Source organism: Scatophagus argus, chromosome 1 (genome assembly GCF_020382885.2).
Source record: "Scatophagus argus isolate fScaArg1 chromosome 1, fScaArg1.pri, whole genome shotgun sequence".
Classification (NCBI taxonomy): domain Eukaryota; kingdom Metazoa; phylum Chordata; class Actinopteri; family Scatophagidae; genus Scatophagus; species Scatophagus argus.
In genome coordinates, this window is record NC_058493.1 from 17,554,367 (window position 1) to 17,561,118 (window position 6,752).

Genomic DNA, 6,752 nt, shown 5'->3' on the forward strand with positions numbered 1-6,752 from the left:
CATGAAGCAGGGTATTATAGCCGAACAGTAAATCCCAGTGGATATATAGCATGTCTCCTGGCACTATTCTACCTGAGGAGACACATGCGCAAACACAGCCCCCTCTAGTATCAGGCAGTAGAGCTGTCGGCTCTCCAGTGGTGTGTCAATGTGTTCAGTGACCACAACGCCTGGTGTTAGTCTCATTACAGCGGGATCAAAGGGACATGAGCTTCATAGCAGCAGGGACTCTCTTCAGACCCCTGAGAAGCAACTCCTCCTCTAATCTCAAAGGTCACATTTAGTCATTCAAATATAAAACAGCATCACATCCATCACACCCATGTGACCTGCAGCAGGGCCGAGGTTCAGAGGAAACAGATGAGGACAAAACAGCTCCATGAAGAAGGGAAAACCTAGTGTATGCGTGTAAAGTGCAGAGCAAACTGCAGTTATCCTTTTAGCGGTAATTAGCCTCTAAGGTGCCCAAAATTATGGTGACGACTCTGTTGATATTTAGTCTAGACTAGTCAATAATGCTATTTGAATATTCAATTAAAATTATGAGGCCCTTTACCACACACACAGACAATAATCCTCATTAAGAAGCTGTATGAGGATTTGTCCTTGCACAGTGTTATAAAGACTGAAAATGACAGCTATGAATTTTACAAACACTTGGCGGCAACTTTTTTCTGCACAATCATTATTCCAACAATGCTCCAATGTCAGCTGAGAAGAAGGAATGCAAGTTAAAGATGAAAGCTAATAGCGACACTGTAAGTACCTTTCCATCTGACCATTCATTTTATTTTCTCGTACATTTTCTCACTTGCACAACGCATGCTACCTTGCCCTCCACACAACATGTTATATGTGTGAACATCTCGTGTGCAAAGAGCTGCAGCAGTCAGGAGGTACAAACACTGAAACAGCCCCACAGTGTTCACAATTAAAATCACACCAGTGAATTTTGCCATGGAATTTAGTTTTCATTCTTTAAATGACACAGTGAGTGGACAACAATGGTGGCAGCTAATAACGCTGCAGTGCCAACAGCAGTTCCTCGGGATCTGAGCAGCTGTTCTGCAGTCTATATTGGCCTGTTCTTCAAGTGGAGAAAAAAAAAGAGCAACCTAGATGAGAATTTTGTGCTTCAGTGGCTATTGAAAGATGAGGCAATAAACTGCTAAACTTGAGTAATCACACACTCCCTGAGGAATTTCTCAAATGGGGATGGTCAAAAACCTTGAAATTTGAGCCCCTCGCACGCGGCCCAGGCTTTAACATTTGATGACATTCATTATTGTAGGGAGCTGAATACAAGTGTCTTCTGATTACAGCGCCCACCATTAAAAGTTCCCACCAGTGCGCATTTCCATGGTAGAACGTCAATGGGATTAAAATCTCAATTCACTCCACTCAATTCTCCAGTAACAAGATTTCATTAAAAGCAGGCAGGGAGGAAAATGGACTAGAAAGCACTGAAACAGCTGGACTATAAATTATAAAAATGTGCTTTCTGCTAACTGAACACACCTTCAGCTTGCAGATGCATTATTATTTAATGTTCAGAGGAGCTGGTTTTATGTAAATTGGAGTCTTCTATTCTCCTCAGTCCCCCTCTCAATGCCAGGTACTTCTAAACCAAGCAAAGGGAGAGATTATGCAAACCAATTAACATATGAAAATAACGTATTAATATACTGTCTCTGAACTGTATCCAATCAGTTCCTTTTCACTGGCGTGTGTACAAAACAATTAAAATTAAATTTATACTGCTCTTCCTTAACATATTCTGCAGCAAATGGAGTCAGCAAGCAAATGCTGACAAAAGTTTTACAGGCCTGTGTTCTTCCTTAAAGGCACACTGACTTTAAGAATATTTATAAGAAGCCATGCTAATAAATTCCAGTCTTTGTTTCTCCCTAATGATGTGTGCATCTGAGACAAAGCAGTGAAATCCATAGCGGTGGCCAGGTGCTAATGAATGGCTTACATTATGCTGTCCGCTAATTACTACTGCACCATAAATAAAACACAAGACAATCAATTAGTGGTAGACATGTGTTTGTTACTCCTGGGCAGCAAGTTGCTCCAGGCCGAGGCTTTCCACAGACCTGCCTCTTCGGAGGGGGAGGGGGTGATTTTGAAATGGATAGGACGAGTTCAGATAAATCACATTTTGAATTTTACACTTCAGGCGATCTACTTCCACTCGTACAGATTACAAGCAAATTAATACCGACGCACTTTCAACCGAGAGGTGAGCAGAGCGTTATAATGCACATGAAGCAGAAAGTCCTTTCCACTGAATTAGACAAAAGAAATCCAACAGGCCTTTGCAAAAAAAAGGCTTTCTCCTCCACTTCACGCAAAGCTCCTCCAGTTTCCCAGACACCAACTGGCTGACGTATCCACACTTGATTTGAACCAGAGCAGGGGAAATCAGAGTGCATTAACACTGCATGTAGAAGGCACTAACTGAATGATCCTAGCATTATGCGGCCTCTGGCCTGGCCTATCTGCGTAGTTTGATGCATAATTTGAGCATTAATGCAATTTACATTTTAACACGGTCCCAAAAGTAAACTGATTAGTTGATACTTATCTACTAATGTGCCAAGAGGACCCACATGTCACTTCCATGCAGGCAGAGGGACGGGATTACACATGACAAGGTTGGCCTTGCAGGAGCACAGACAAAGAGACAATGCCTGCCAGAAGGATAGACACCAGACACACACACACATACACACAACATGGTGGAGCATGGCTGTTGTTCAGGTTTGCTAGTGTAGCATTTCTGTCTAGCAGGATCTATCTTTTCAAGGACCTTTAAACAGATTGTACCAATAAGGACGAGAACGTAACGATAAATCTGGAGGACACAATACTACGTTCTCCGTTGTGTTTGCATTCTTCAGACCCCTCTGTAACATCTACAAATGTGTTTGTGCAAAGTTTCAAGACAAGTTCACTTGCCTGACATCACATTAATCAATCTAAAATTCAAATTTAAAAACTTATTAAAAGTATTTCTGAGCCGTCAAATGTCTTTTATCTCTGTCCTGGCAGAGTTCCCTTTTTCATGGGACAAATTAATGTCCCTGTAGATGACAGAAGCGCTTTAAAGAGAGTGCAACAGAGTTGCAGTCCCATGATGCAACGCTCCCAGTGGTTACATCTGCTCAATTCTTTCATCTTTCTCCATTGTTAGGTGGGAGCTGTCACATTAGGAGGAGAATCGTGGCTCCTTCCCACCCCCAAGTACCCCTTTTTCCCATTCCAGCAGTTGGCAGGGTGGCAGGCCCATACAAAGGAGTGTGCACCAGGAGCACAGAGGGGAGCACCGTTAGAGGAAAAACAGTTTGGGAATTAAGGTCATTAATTTTCCACTTTCAAGGGCTGCCACACAGACGGAGATAAAGTCAGCATAAATATTCCGCCGAAGTTTCTCCTGTTTTTCTCCTCTCCCCATTTTCATCGGCAGCCCATTTATCTCCATGCTGTCAATTAGAGGCAAAAGCAAAGAACTAATTAGGAACTGTGCAATTTTAATTAGCTGTTTTGATAATTAAACTAATTGGTTCCCTTGTGTTTCTGCAATGTGTGCTGAGAACTTTTTTGATATCTGGGCAGCAGATTTCCCATCCGCTGGTTAATTAGTCACTTTTGCATTAAAAAGGAGCCTTCCTTAATAGCCTTAATTTGCAGTTGAAAAGAGAATCTACCATCAATAATTTGTGTAATTGGTAACCGTTTGATTGTAATTTAGAGGCACGGCCGGACAGCTCGGCATGTCTAATTCCTAATGACTAGGATTAAAGTTGGATTAACTGTTTGGGAAAGGGATTCACTCTCCCCTCTTCCCTACCCACCAAATGACACCTTGTCTACATTTGATTGGTCATGAAATTCAAATTGACTAGGTGAAGAGCAGGGCTTATACGTTCCTATTACTTTCTATATGGTGAGCCTGTCAGGTTACATCAAAAAGATTCCAATAATTCCTATTTTCCACCCGCCGTCTCATGAGCTCCACCAGGAAGAGAATGAAAAGTGGTTACAATTTATTAGGTGATGTGTTAAACCTGTGCTATCAAAGCCATTTGTGAGCAACTCTGTGGGGAAAACATAGCCAAGATCAGCCACTAGGAGGAGCAGAGCCTTAAATCTCAGTGCAACAAAGTAAAGTAGGTCTCACTCTTCAGTGAAACTTCATGCAAGCAGTAGGCAAAGCTTTTCCCAATGTACTTCAGATAACATATGAAACAAAGCTTGCACTCACCAACAGTAACTGACTGTCCGCCAACGAGTTAGAGGTCTAAACTGAATGCAAACATGACATTGTTATAAGTTATTTTGTACAATTACTTACCAAACGGCTGTTTGCTACAGCAGCAGAAACACCAGGGGAAATCACACTGATATTCACAGGTGCCAGCTTAATGCTAGAATGCATTTGAATATTGCTAGAGGCTGGGAAACCTGGACTAAAAGCATATCATTCAGCATCTTAACTATCAGGCACCATCTCTATACTTTTACAACACAGAGCCCCGTCAGTAGTCTGATTAAAAAGCACCATTCATCCCACTTAGCCAGAATACAATTAAGGGACATGGCTTTAAAAGCCCAGCCCTGAAGCCTCTCCCCATCCCACATAAAAGGAGCACTCTCCACAGAGCCTTGCCTGTAAATATCATGTTTGATATGAGGTTTTAATCTGCTTAGCCATTCTGAACTATAGAATGGGCTCATCCTCTCTGCGAAACCCCTGTCCAATGGCTGTGTGCCTGAGGACGAATAGGAACACAACACTGGTGCGCTATCTGATTAGGTGAGGTTAATTACAGAGCACTGTTTTGTAGTGGCTGCATTTGAGAGCCGCCCATAAATAGATGGGCATGGCTAATGCATGCTCAGAAATGAATTTTAATTAACTGTGAATCAGAGAAGCCCACTCAGGGGCTTGTTTCTAGTAGCTATGTACTGACCCTGCTGTTGGATGTGGAGTGGAAAAGGGTCTGCGCCCAAGATACTGAGAGAGGGGCTGAAGAGCATACAACATGGCCTACGTGAGCCATGTATCAAAGACACACAAAATGTTGTGTCTTTGTGGGTCATTTTCTACTGATGAGCACCTCCTTGATTGAGAGCCGCAGTGCAGCCTGCCCATGTGTCTGCAGCTCCTTCACCTCTCCAAATGAGGATTAAACACCAGTGACTCTTTAATATACATGAAACTTCTTTAGCTACATGACATGCAGACTCCAAAACCTGGTGTACTGGTGAAGTAATTGTCGTAACCGCATCCATTAGCCCTTGCACACCTCTTTGAATGATCTTTATATATAGTGTGGTTTCCCCCCCCCCCCCCCCCACGTTCAAATGTCAAACGGCAACTCGAAGTCAGGCCCTGATGATAGTGAACCATTCTTTCTCCTTTCCTTTTCAGTTTTCTGTGTGATTGGATTAATTATGTGTCACTCACTTTGCTAGAGGTCAGCAAACATACATTCTCGGTCATAAGTCATCAATCTATGTGACCGTGGAGATGAAAAGTCAAGCATGTCAGCCAGGGAGTTGGACAGAGAAGGATCAGCCCATTGATTTCAGGGCCAACCCAATCTCACCGCAGCACGCTGCCCTCTAGAACTGAAATTATCCCTATGGGCTATGTACAGTGAGCTTTATGCCTGGGATTTGTGGTGCAAGATCACATTAGCGGAGGCCTATAAAAGGAAAAAAGTTATTTCCAATGCAGGCAGGATAATTATCAAATGAGGAAGCATGTGTAGACCATATACTGTGTGGTGATAACGGAACCTGTAGAAAGAGTGCAACATGGCTCGACTCAAAATAAACGCACTTCTTCGTCGACGTGATTATTTTTACACAATTTAGTCGACATAACTAAGTTTCTTCCTCCACCGCAGTTTGTACGAAAGCATTCTACACAACTAAAATATGTTCTACAATACAGATCTTAAAGAGGCATTTGATCTGAATTGTTTGAGAGTAAATATTCTAACATTTATTAGATTAAAGGGTAAATAATGATAATGTACTAGGGTTGCAATATCTTGTGCAAAATGTAACAGAAGGCAAGGACAGACTGAGCGAGCTCACACCACAGACAGCCTGCTGGCTGCTGACGAACAAGCATTATTGTAGCTATACTCCACTCCACTCTCCTAAATGGCTAATCTTTGTTGGATCTCACCCTTAATTGGTTAACAGTCTCCGCAGGGCAAGTGAAAGTGGTGCTATTTAAGGCTCCACCATGAAACAGCAACACTTTCATCTTGGCAATAACAGGCAACAATTATATTACCAGATTCGAAACTGAACCTTCTATCTACCCACTAATCAAAAACGCAGCCCATCTGTTGTGCTGTCTCTTTTGAAACGACTGTTTATCTGCAGCCTGCATGATAACTGTGTCTGGACACTAATTAACTGCTAAATAGACCACAATTAGACGTTATTTCTATTAAATTCTGCAGGGGGAAAAAAAAGTAAAGGAGAAGAAAAACAATAAGCGCATTTTATGTTTACTCCAACTGTACCAGGCACCGATGGAGCAGCATCACTCTCACCCAACGTCTCTCTCTCTCTCTCTCTCTCTCCGACACGCGCGTACCCGCGTCCGTGCGCACGTGCATCAATACAACGCTGCGTGCATGCGCGCTGCCTCCTGCTCTCTCTCTCTCTCTCTCTCTCTCTCTCTCTCTATCACGCACATTCAGACTGGCAGGCACAGCAGT

General features: G+C 42.7%; 1 long non-coding RNA gene across 1 annotated transcript in view; it reads right to left on the minus strand.

Moving 5' to 3' along the window:
* Nucleotides 1–6,752, minus strand: part of LOC124058728 — a 159,159-nt gene that overhangs the window by 99,168 nt on the left and 53,239 nt on the right. The gene's annotated exons all lie outside the window — the stretch shown is intronic.